This window comes from Aricia agestis, chromosome 2 (genome assembly GCF_905147365.1).
Source record: "Aricia agestis chromosome 2, ilAriAges1.1, whole genome shotgun sequence".
Taxonomy (NCBI): domain Eukaryota; kingdom Metazoa; phylum Arthropoda; class Insecta; order Lepidoptera; family Lycaenidae; genus Aricia; species Aricia agestis.
In genome coordinates this window covers 15,430,820-15,443,754 of record NC_056407.1, presented here as the reverse complement: position 1 = coordinate 15,443,754, position 12,935 = coordinate 15,430,820, and the positions used below count along the sequence as shown (strand labels likewise).

The 12,935-nt window shown below is 36.4% G+C and overlaps 1 protein-coding gene across 1 annotated transcript in view; it reads right to left on the bottom strand.

The window, feature by feature from the left end:
- Positions 1-12,935, bottom strand: part of LOC121737549 (nascent polypeptide-associated complex subunit alpha, muscle-specific form-like) — a 55,129-nt gene that overhangs the window by 15,599 nt on the left and 26,595 nt on the right. The window lies entirely within an intron of this gene.

Genomic DNA, 12,935 nt, shown 5'->3' with positions numbered 1-12,935 from the left:
TTCTTTTACCATTGGAATCCTACAATTTTATTTTGGAAAAAAATAGGGTTCCGTAAGATATTTGGGATTTTCGGACGCAAGGTGTAAAAAATCAACCAGAAATGTTACTTTTTTCGCGTACGCTGCCTAAACTATAAGAAATAGAACCATAAAAAGTTCTAAGTAATTGTAAATCTTTTAAATATCTACAAAAAAGTCCGCGACACACTATACCTATCTATGTTGAGTGAGGCACAATAACCATTTTTTTATTAAAAAATCTTGAAATGTTTTTGGACTACATTTAAATGCCTTTATTTTACTCATGTCATTAATTCTTATCAAAACAAATTATTTCATTACTAAGTACAGTTAATGTAGATAATATTTGGTCTTTGAATGATTAAAATTGGACGTTTGGTTGTAAGGATAAAATAATCAAACATAACACTTAAAATATAAAATACAATAAAAATGTGTATAATAATTATAATATAGTTGTTACAGGCTAAATAGTGTGAACCATTTTTATGTTCTGCTTAACATAAAGATTGACTAAGAAATAAAGATTGAAAAAAAAAAAATTAAAAATCAATGTCCACCCGTGCGAAGCCGGGGCGGGCCGCTAGTTTCTAATAAAATAGCAAATACAAGATCTATAATACCTATTTTGCACTTTTTATTCGCTAAAATGCCTGTCCCGACGGATGTCCCGTTATTCGTTATATCTCAGTACTGTGTTATATTTCTCTACTAGCTGTGCCCCGCGGTGTTACCCGCGGTTTAAGTGATATATAATAAAATACTATGAAAAGTACCAATAATAGGGTCAAAAGTCAAAACGGGATGATACATGGTTCTATAATGGTTTACGGTAGTGATGATGATGAATGTAATTTGCATAGTAGCATATATATGCTTTCCGTTCTTAAAAAAACGTCGAAACTCCCAAACTTGTATCTGTAAAGAGTCAGGAGTTCTTTCAGCACCTTAAGAACCATGGTATACCTTGGTGCAAAATCATATGTTGTTGTTGGTAGCATATGCTTAGAATACCGCTCACGAAACTGAAGTCACCACATGTTTCCATATAAATTTTGAGGAGTTCCCTCGATTACTTATGGATCCCATCATCAGGGGCCTTACTCCCGAAACTGATATCGATTTTGATTTTCGATTTCAACGGTGTTTGACACTTTAGACATCTAAAATAGCGCACGATCGTGCTGCGGATCGGTTTGAAACTAATCGACCTCAATGGATTTTGCTATTCCTGACAGCTATGCTAGCGCACGATCGGGCTGTGGCTCAATTTGGAACTAATTAGCATCGAAACATTCGCCAAATCGAAATCTTAGGTGCTCGCGACAAACAAAATTGTCTGAGAATCGACTTTCAGATCGTTTACAAACGTCAAATTTCACGGTAGCAACAGAGGCATCGAGATCGGTTGTTGCCGAGTTAGGTACTCGTATTGTAAACGTTTTTAGGGTCACCGTGGTATCGATTGGTATGGTGTCGTTCCATTTTTTGTTGATAATAAATATTAATTCATTATTATTTTAACATAATAATATAGCTCGCCTGCAAGCTTTTTTAATGTGATTGATGGCACCTCCAATGGAGTTAAGCTCTACAGCTATACGGTCTCATTTAAGTTTGGTATCGTGCTTAGCTTGGCTCGCCCGCATGTACCCTTTTGCGATTCCTAGATTTTCTTCCAGGAATCTCAACAACATTTATATTTTATAGGTTTTTTTTAATGAAAGAAGGGGACAAACGAACAAACGGGTCACCTGATGGAAAGCAACTTCCGTCACCCATGGACACTCGCAGCATCAGAAGAGCTGCAGGTGCGTTGCCGGCCTTTTAAGAGGGAATAGGGTAATAGGGGAAGGAAGGGATGGGAAGGGAAGGGAATAGGGGAGGATAGGGAAGGGAATTGGGCCTCCGGTAAACTCACTCACTAGGCGAAACACAGCGCAAGCGCTGTTTCACGCCGGTTTTCTGTGAGAACGTGGTGTTTCTCCGGACGAGCCGGCCTATTCGTGCCGAAACATGGCTCTCCCACGTATAAATAAGTACGTCGGACGGACCATTATTTTCCAAATAAAAACTAACTTTTGATGTCGGCATGCAGGGATACAAATTTTACAAATCTATACTAATATTATAAATGCGAAAGTATCTCTGTCTGTCTGTCTGTCTCGCTTTCACGCAAAAACTACTGAACCGATTGTAATGAAATTTTGTACACAGATAGTCTAAAGCCTGAGAAAGGACATAGGCTACTTTTTAACTGGAAAGGGGGTTGTAAGGGGGTGAAAATGCGTAAATTTGGTCAAATTAAGTTAGTTCCAAAAACTCAAAATTGATGGCGCCAAGAGTCCCCTAGATCGCGCTATTGCTTGCTCATGCGTATTTCTATAAGAGGTGGTACCATGCTGAGTTAATATTTCGATTCTTTCCATTGTTATACACGTTCTATACTAATATTATAAATGCGAAAGTATCTCTGTCTGTCTGTCTGTCTCGCTTTCACGCCATAACTAATGAACCGATTGTAATGAAATTTTGTACACAGATAGACTAAAGCCTGAGCAAGGACATAGGCTACTTTTTAACTGGAAAAGGGTAAGGGGGTGAAAATGCGTAAATTTGGTCAAATTAAATTAGTTCCAAAAACATTTTGAGTTTTGAGATGGCACCAAGAGTCCCCTAGATCGCGCTATTGCTTGCTCATGCGTATTTCTATAAGAGATGGTACCATGTTAAGGTAGGTTTTTCGATTCTTTCGATTGTTATACACGTTATTAACTAAGAACTCACCTACCAACTTAGGTTAGATATCAAATTCAAAAACAACAGCGCCAAAACTACTGAACCGATTGTAATGAAATTTTGTACACAGATAGTCTAAAGCCTGAGAAAGGACATAGGCTACTTCTTACTGGAAAAAGGGGTTGTAAGGGGGTGTTTATGGGTAAATTTGTTCAAATTAGGTTAGTTCCAAAAACTGGAACAGATGGCGCCAAGAGTCGCCTAGATCGCGCTATCGCTTGCTCATATGTATTTCTATAAGAGGTGGTACCATGCTGAGTTAATATTTCGATTCTTTCGATTGCTATACATGTTATTAAATAACTCACGTACCAACATAGAAATCAGAAACAACAGTCTACCAATAATAAATACTAAATAGTTTATGGCCTATGGGTATTGGCTATTGGGCAAAGCTAAAGTTGTGTAATGCATTATGCAGCTAAGTTGTGTACCGCTAAATAAGCTTTAAAAGGTATAAAAAAGTTTAATTTAAAAAAAACATATTATGTGCACACTTCACGGCTGTTTTGGGTATTTTGATTTAAGGGGTACCAGGGTTTTAAAAAGCTTTTGACACCAATTTTATTGACACCGCGCGCTATAAACTGATGCACGCGGACGAAGTCGCGGGCAACAGCTAGTACTAGAATATGTATACCTACTTATGACAATGTTAAGTGTAACTACAAAAGAGAATTTACATATTTGTTTAATGTCAAGATGTTCCTTAATGAAAATAACCATTTTAAACCCACTAAAGTAGAAAATGGGCACATCCATCTAAAGTTTCTAAAGAAATGTATTTTTATGGTATGACGAAAAAACACAAACATTAATAATCTATACATCTATACATATAAATAAAATTGGAGTGTCTGTTTGTAATATTGGAAGAACCGTTTTTTACTACATGCATATGAATGTATGTAGGGTACATATACCAAAACAATATTTTTAACTATACCTACATACATACATATAAATAAAATTGGAGTGTCTGTTTGTAATATTGATAGAACCGTTTTTTACTACATGCATATGAATGTATGTAGGGTACATACACCAAAACAATATTTTTTACAATTTTTGTCTGTATGTCTGTCTGTCTGTCTGTTTGTTCCGGCTAATCTCTGAAACGGCTGGAGCTATTTTGACGGGACTTTTTTTGGTGAATAGCTGATGTAGTAACGTGTAACTTAGGCTACTTTTTAACCGACTTCCAAAAAGGAGGAGGTTATATTTTACTTTTTTCATATATTTTGTTAGCGGACTATCCATCTTTGTTATTATACTATGTTGACGCGGACGAAGTCGCGGGCAACAGCTAGTATTTCATATTTTTCGTAACCTTCTAATAATCTATACTAATATCTATACTAATATTATAAATGCGAAAGTATCTCTGTCTGTCTGTCTGTCTGTCTCGCTTTCACGCCAAAACTACCGAACCGATTATAATGAAATTTTGTATACAGATAGTCTAAAGCCTGAGAAAGGACATAGGCTACTTTTTTACTGGAAAAAAGGGTTGTAAGGGGGTGAAAATACGAAAATCTGTTCAAATTAAGTTAGTTCCAAAAATTCATACTAGGTGCGTCTCTTACATCGCGCTAACGCTTGCCCAACATCTCATCAATATATCCATACTAATATTATAAATGCGAAAGTATCTCTGTCTGTCTGTCTGTCTTGCTTTCACGCCAAAACTACTGAACCGATTGCAATGAAATTTTGTACACAGTTATTCTAGAGTCTGAGAAAGGACATAGGCTACATTTTGATGTGGGAAAATATCTTATTTCCATGAAAATATCGATGAAAATGAATTCGCATTGTGGCCAGCGCTCATCCCGGGGGTCCTGGGTTCGAGTCCCGCAGGCGGAACAAAAAGTTTTCAATGTTCCTGGGTCTTGGATGTGTATTAAAATAAAATTTAAAAAATCTTTAACATATTTTATGTATAATATTATAAAAAATCCAGAAAAATATCGATGGAATGAACATTTTAGTTCTAATACGATTCAGCAGATGGCGTTTTATTTTTTACTTTATTGTAACATAGAACTAATCATACTTGTTAGTTAGTATGTTTTTGTTTATAGTTTTTAATACGTTAGAATATTATGTTTAATAATATTATCACTTGGTATAATAATAATCAATCTATCTTATCTTATAGAACTCCTACTGCATTTCTAATATATGTGACAAGTTGACAACAGAAGGCGCTCTAAAATAAAGGAGTTCGAGTGTACCGTGTTGGCCTATATTCCATCCAGAAAATATATCAATGCAATCAACATTTTAATTCTAATATATGAAAACAGATGGCGTTTTATTTTTTACTTTATTATTGTAACAGAACTAATCATACCTACTTTACTATATAATATTGTTTTTATTCATAACTACCTGTTGCCCGCGACATCGTCTGCGTGGACTTTAGTTAATAGTTTATAGCGCGCGGTGTCAACAAAATTTGTGTCAAATTTAAAAACTTTTTAAAACCCTGGTAAGTGGTACCCCTCTTAGGGCCGCGCTACACCGGAATGGCAGCGCTGAAAGTGCTCGCCTCGCATGGCAGTGCCATTCCGGTGTAGCGCGGCCCTTAATTAATCAAAATACCCAAAAACAGCTGTGCAGTGTGCACATAATCTATACTAATATTATAAATGCGAAAGTATCTCTGTCTGTCTGTCAGTCTCGCTTTCACGCCAAACGCCAAAAGTATCTCTGTCTGTCTGTCTGTCAGTCTCGCTTTCACGCCAAACGCCAAAACTTCCGTACCGATTGTAATGAAATTTTGTATACAGATAGTCTAAAGCCTGAGAAAGGACATAGGCTACTTTTTTACTGGAAAAAAGGGTTGTAAGGGGGTGAAAATACGAAAATCTGTTCAAATTAAGTTAGTTCCAAAAATTCATACTAGGTGCGTCTCTTACATCGCGCTAACGCTTGCCCAACATCTCATCAATATATCCATACTAATATTATAAATGCGAAAGTATCTCTGTCTGTCTGTCTGTCTTGCTTTCACGCCAAAACTACTGAACCGATTGCAATGAAATTTTGTACACAGTTATTCTAGAGTCTGAGAAAGGACATAGGCTACATTTTGATGTGGGAAAATATCTTATTTCCATGAAAATATCGATGAAAATGAATTCGCATTGTGGCCAGCGCTCATCCCGGGGGTCCTGGGTTCGAGTCCCGCAGGCGGAACAAAAAGTTTTCAATGTTCCTGGGTCTTGGATGTGTATTAAAATAAAATTTAAAAAATCTTTAACATATTTTATGTATAATATTATAAAAAATCCAGAAAAATATCGATGGAATGAACATTTTAGTTCTAATACGATTCAGCAGATGGCGTTTTATTTTTTACTTTATTGTAACATAGAACTAATCATACTTGTTAGTTAGTATGTTTTTGTTTATAGTTTTTAATACGTTAGAATATTATGTTTAATAATATTATCACTTGGTATAATAATAATCAATCTATCTTATCTTATAGAACTCCTACTGCATTTCTAATATATGTGACAAGTTGACAACAGAAGGCGCTCTAAAATAAAGGAGTTCGAGTGTACCGTGTTGGCCTATATTCCATCCAGAAAATATATCAATGCAATCAACATTTTAATTCTAATATATGAAAACAGATGGCGTTTTATTTTTTACTTTATTATTGTAACAGAACTAATCATACCTACTTTACTATATAATATTGTTTTTATTCATAACTACCTGTTGCCCGCGACATCGTCTGCGTGGACTTTAGTTAATAGTTTATAGCGCGCGGTGTCAACAAAATTTGTGTCAAATTTAAAAACTTTTTAAAACCCTGGTAAGTGGTACCCCTCTTAGGGCCGCGCTACACCGGAATGGCAGCGCTGAAAGTGCTCGCCTCGCATGGCAGTGCCATTCCGGTGTAGCGCGGCCCTTAATTAATCAAAATACCCAAAAACAGCTGTGCAGTGTGCACATAATCTATACTAATATTATAAATGCGAAAGTATCTCTGTCTGTCTGTCAGTCTCGCTTTCACGCCAAACGCCAAAAGTATCTCTGTCTGTCTGTCTGTCTGTCTGTCTGTCTGTCTGTCTGTCAGTCTCGCTTTCACGCCAAACGCCAAAACTTCCGTACCGATTGTAATGAAATTTTGTATACAGATAGTCTAAAGCCTGAGAAAGGACATAGGCTACTTTTTTACTGGAAAAAAGGGTTGTAAGGGGGTGAAAATGCGTAAATTTGTTCAAATTAAGTTAGTTAAAACAATTCATAATAGATGGCGCCGTGCGTCTTCTACATCGCGCTGACGCTTGCTCAAGTCTTTCTATAAGACGTGGTATCATCTTACATTTAAGTTTCGATTTTTTTCGATTGTTATATCTATTCTACGGTATTAAATATCTCAGTACTTTATCTGTGCAGTGACGTAACCTTAAATCTATCAATGATAAATAGTTTATGGGTAAAGTTGTGTAATTGGAGGGCTAAATAAGCTTTAAAATTTGGCATAAAATATAAAGTTTAATATAAAAAAAAGAAATACTTATTGTGTGCACACTGCACAGCTGCATTGATTTAAGGGGTACCAGGGTTTTTTTATAAAAGCTTTTCAAACCAATTTTGTTGACATCGCGCGCTATAAACTGAAGTCCACGCGGACGAAGTCGCGGGCAACAGCTAGTCATATATATATCAATCATAAGAGGTGGTATCATCTTACATTCGACTTTCGATTTTTTTCGATTGTTATTTCTTTTTTACGTTATTTAATAAGTCAGTACTTTATATTATTATATACAGTGACGTAACCTTAAACCTATCAATGATAAATAGTTTATGGGTAAAGTTGTGTAATTGGGGGCCTAAATAAGCTTTAAAAATTGGCATAAAATATAAAGTTTAATTTAAAAAAATGAAATATTATGTGCACACTGCACAGCTGTATTGATTTAAGGGGTAACAGGGTTTTTTTATAAAAGCTTTTGACACCAATTTTGTTGACATCGGGCGCTATAAACTGAAGTCCACGCGGACGAAGTTTTAAATAACAATACAACGTTGCCATAACGACGTTGACAAGACGCCATGGCAACATCTCGATTTTGATACGATTTTGTTCCGGAATTCCTACGCGTTGCAATGACATCAAAAACGAAATCGAAATCAGACTCGTATCAAGTTGATATCAGTTTCGAGAGTAAGGCACCAGGTCACCACTTTTATGAATATAATTAGTATCAAATTGGGATGATACCCTATATACCAAAAGAAAAAATTTGAAAATCGGTTAACAAACAGCGGAGTAATCGTTGAACATAAGAAAACGAACATATTAACACCTCCCCCATTTTGAAAGTCGTTTTTAAATTGTAGCCTATGGGTTATGCTGATGTATACCTAAGCTATACAGCATGACTGGTGAGACATATTATGTTCAATACTCGAGGACGGGATATTTGGCTATTATATCAGTTGAAAAAAAAAATATATAAAAAATTATATCAATTGATCACTGAGTAAATGTAGCTCAATATGTCCTCTTGGATGAGGCCGTCAATATGAGCCCAAACATGAAACCTCCACTTTGGGTTCATACGGAGCTCGGCTCTTATAGAATCCAGGTGATGCAGCAGCAGCAGCATGCAAATATTTAGTGTTTATCTACGTCTTACTGGTTGTAGCAATTAAAATGAGCCCAATCATGAAACATCTGCTCTGAGTTGATGAGGAGTTGGGTTTACTATTGATTACCAGGTGATGCTGCAGCACCAGGTCAACTTTCTATTAATGTGTATATATTCATAAGTGTCACGATTACGAACCAAAATGCAAAATATAAAACCCATCAAACGACTGGAAGTTGCTAATCGGCCTATCACGAACCAGATAAACCGTGATTTTCTAGCAATGAGCAGGCTGATGATGATGAACTATAGCTAAGAAAAAGAGGGGTGTTATAAGTTTGACGTGTCTGTCTGTCTGTCTGTCTGTGGTATCGTAGCATCCAAAAGGGTGGAACGATTTCGATCTAGTTTTTTTTGTTTGAAAGCTGACTTCATTGAGAGTGTTCTTAGCTATAGTTCATCATCATCAGCCTGCTCCGTGCTGACAAATCGCGGTTCATCTGGTTCGTGAAGGGCCGATTAGCAACTTGCAGTCGTTTGGTGGGCTTTATTGCATTCTAGTTCGTGACATTTATGAATATTTACACATTAATGGAAAGTTGACCTGGTGCTGCAGCATCACCTGGTAATCAATAGGATACCCAACTCCTCACCAACTTAGAGCAACGGTTTCGTGTTTGGGCTCATTTGAATTGCGACAACTAGTAAGACGTAGATAACCAATAAATTTTTGCATGCTGCTGCTGCAGCATCACCTGGATTCTATAGGTGCCGAGCTCCATATGAACCCAAAGTGGAGGTTTCATGTTTGGACTCATATTGAGGGCCTCATCCAAAAGGACATTCCTAGATGGTATTCATTGGGATATAATATGATCCTGTTGATAGGAATTATTCTGCACTATAACCAACACAAGTTTAAAAAGCATGAAATAAAATTAAATTAAGAAATTTTAAAAAACCCCCGCCAAACAACTTTAAAAAATAATGAAATAATATATTTTACTGACTTTAAGTTTAAATAATTCCTAAGTGAAAAGTGATATTTTAGTCCATAATTGTTGTCACGGTGTGTCGGGGGACATTAATATGAAATTAAGAGGTTTTTGATTTCTTTTCATATAGTTGATTTAATGAAAGTTAAATTAAGGTTTACCATTTATGACGTATAAAAAAACTACAGGCTAAATCTCGTTCAAACCAATTTTCGTTGGTAGTTTTCGTAATAATGTACATCATATACATTTTTAGGGTTCCGTACCTCAAAAGGAAAAAACGGAACCCTTATAGGATCACTTTGTTGTCCGTCTGTCCGTCCGTCCGTCTGTCAAGACCCTTTTTCTCAGGAACGCGTGGAGGTATGAAGCTGAAATTTATATCAATTACTCAGGTCTACTGTCCCTTGAAGCTGTGAAAAAATCAAACTTCTAAGCCAACGCAATCAAAAGATACAGCCGTTTATGCCGCAAATTTTCGACACTTGCAAGGGAATCAAAACCTACAGGGTGCTTCCCGTGAACTCAGAATCTTGAAATTTGGTACGAAGCAACGTCTTATAGCATAGATAAAGGAAAAATTACGAAAACCATAAATTTTTAGTTACATCACATAATATATTTTTTTTTAATAATTTTAAACTTACTACCCATTTCCTCATAAACGCGTAGAGGTATTAAATTGAAATTCATACCAAATACTCAGGTCTATAATACCTTTAAGCTGTCGGAACCCTCGGTGCGCGAGTCCGACTCGCACTTGGCCGGTTTTTTTAGATTTATCATGCCCCTACTTTAGAAGTTAGGGGGGGGGGGGGCACACATTTTACCACTTTGGAAGAGCGTCTCTCGCAAACTATTCAGGTTAGAAAAAAAATATATTAAAAACCTAAATATGATTTTTAAAGACCTATCCATAGATAGGTACCCCACATGCACAGGTTAGATGATTTTTTTTTGTTTTAATTGTATCTATGGGGTCCCCTAAAATTTTTATAATTTTTCCATTTTTGTATCAAAATCTTAAAGCGATTCACAGACTACATCTACTTAGCAAGTTTTAATAGTATAGCTCTTTTAGTTTCGGAGAAAAGTGGCTGTGATATGCGGACGGACAGACAGACAGACAGACATGGTTCCATTTGGCTATGGAACCCTAAAAACTACATCAAAATCGGTCCACCCGTTTGGATGCTACGATGCCACAGACAGACACACACACAGACAGACACGTCAAACTTATAACACCGGCCTCTTTTTGGTCGGGGGTTAAAAATTGAATCTATCTTTAATATTGAAGTTGCCCGCTATGTATTTCCAGTCACTCACCTTAGTAATACAGTCGCTCGGATAAAATTTTAATATCTGAAGTAGATTAATCACAATCCACTTTTTGTAAGCTCGTTCTGGATTTTATTATAATCCAGTTCCAGTCCATAATCCAGTCGTTTAGTAGTTAGTAGTAGTAGTTAGTTTAGTTTATTTTTCGCTTACTCAAATTCATACCGCTCATGTTATTAAAACAGTATGTTCCTCATCAGTCGCAAAGTAATTTTTTATCCGCTCGTTTTATTATTTCCCAATTATTATTTACCCAACGCATGGACACCGAGCGCGCGAGGGGTAGCGCGCGGCGCGGGGCGCCGGTCCGCCGCGCCGGTCGTGGTATAGTAATTTACTAAGTGTCCATGATTCATTTATTTTAAGGGAAATTTGGTCAAAAATTAAGTACTTACCTAATTTTATTACATACTAGCGACCCGCCCCGGCTTCGCACGGGTATAAAATATTTTAATCATTTTTTAGTGACATAGGCACTCAGTAGTTTTGACAAATAATTAATTTATATTCTTTACTACCCGTGGCCCGCATTGGTCGGTACCTACTGCCGCAAAAGCTACGTCCCGCAATTTTTAAATCTGTAATATCTTCGAAAATATTCATTTAAAATTTAAATCATAATATGCTTTATACGCTTTCATACGTGGGAGATCCATACTTCGGCACGAATGGGCCGGCACGACCGGAGAAATACCACGTTCTCACAGAAAACGGGCATGAAGCAGCGCTTGCGCTGTGTTTCGCCGAGTGAGTGAGTTTACCGGAGGCCCAATCCCCTACCCTATTCCCTTCCCTACCCTCCCCTACTCCCTTCCCTTCCCTCCCCTACCCTATTCCCTCTTAAAAGGCCGGCAACGCACCTGCAGCTCTTCTGATGCTGCGAGTGTCCATGGGCGACGGAAGTTGCTTTCCATCAGGTGACCCGTTTGCTCGTTTGCCCCCTTATTTCATAAAAAAAAATGCTGTAAAGGGCCATAATCAATAAATTATTAAAATTATTTAACTGAATAAGGATTATTGCCGTATTGGTTGAAATCACTTCGAAAATTTGCCATTATTTGAAGTTAAAAGTAAATGACAAAAAAATGTTATTTTTTCTGCAGACCTTTTCAATGTGTGCAATACTTGGTACATTATTTACATGAAGAATAGACCACGTGAAAGGACATAGGTTTCTTTTTTGCGGAAAAATGTATGGTTTCCGTGACATTCCTAAATTACGCGGGCGATGTATAGTGATTAGTGATACCCTTCCCGCAGCGCATCGCCGCTTTGGTAGCGCAGCGCCCACTTCGAAACGGGCGTACATCGCAATATTTTAATTTCGCCATAACTTCTAAACCAAAAATCAAATTTTAACAATTCAAAGACCAAATATATTCTACATAAACTGTACTTAGTGATGAAATAATTTCTTTTGATAAAGATTATTAGCATGAGTAAAATAAATCCGTTTAAATGTAGATCAATAAAAATCAAGATTTTTTAAAATAAAAAAATGGTTGTTGTGCCTCACTTGACATAGATAGGTATAGCGTGTCGCGGACATTTTTGTAGATATCTATAAGACCTACATTTACTTAGAACATTGTATAGTTCTATCTTTTATAGTTTAGGCAGCGTACGAAAAATAAGTAAATTTTCTGGTTGTTTCCGAAAAACTGAAATATCTTACGGAACCCCATATTTTACAAAAAAAAAATAGCCTATGTTACTCGTAAATAATGTAGCTATCGAATGGTGAAATAATTTTTAAAATCGGTCCAGTAGTTTTTGAGCCTATTCATTACAATTAAACAAACAAACAAAAAAAACAAACAAACAAACAAACAAAGTTTACCTCTTTATAATATTAAGTATAGACTAGCTGTTACCCGCGACTTCGTCCGCGTGGACTTCAGTTTATAGCGCGCGATGTCAACAAAATTGGTGTCAAAAGCTTTTATAAAAAAAACCCTGGTAAAAAAACCCTTAAATCAAAACACCCAATAACAGCTGTGCAGTGTGCACTGTATAACTTATTTCATTTTTTAAAATTAAACTTTATTTATGCCAAATTTTAAAGTATATTTAGCCCCCCATTACACAGCTTTACCCATAAACTATTTATCATTGATTGTAGTGAGCAGTGACGTAACCTACGTCACTGCTCACTACA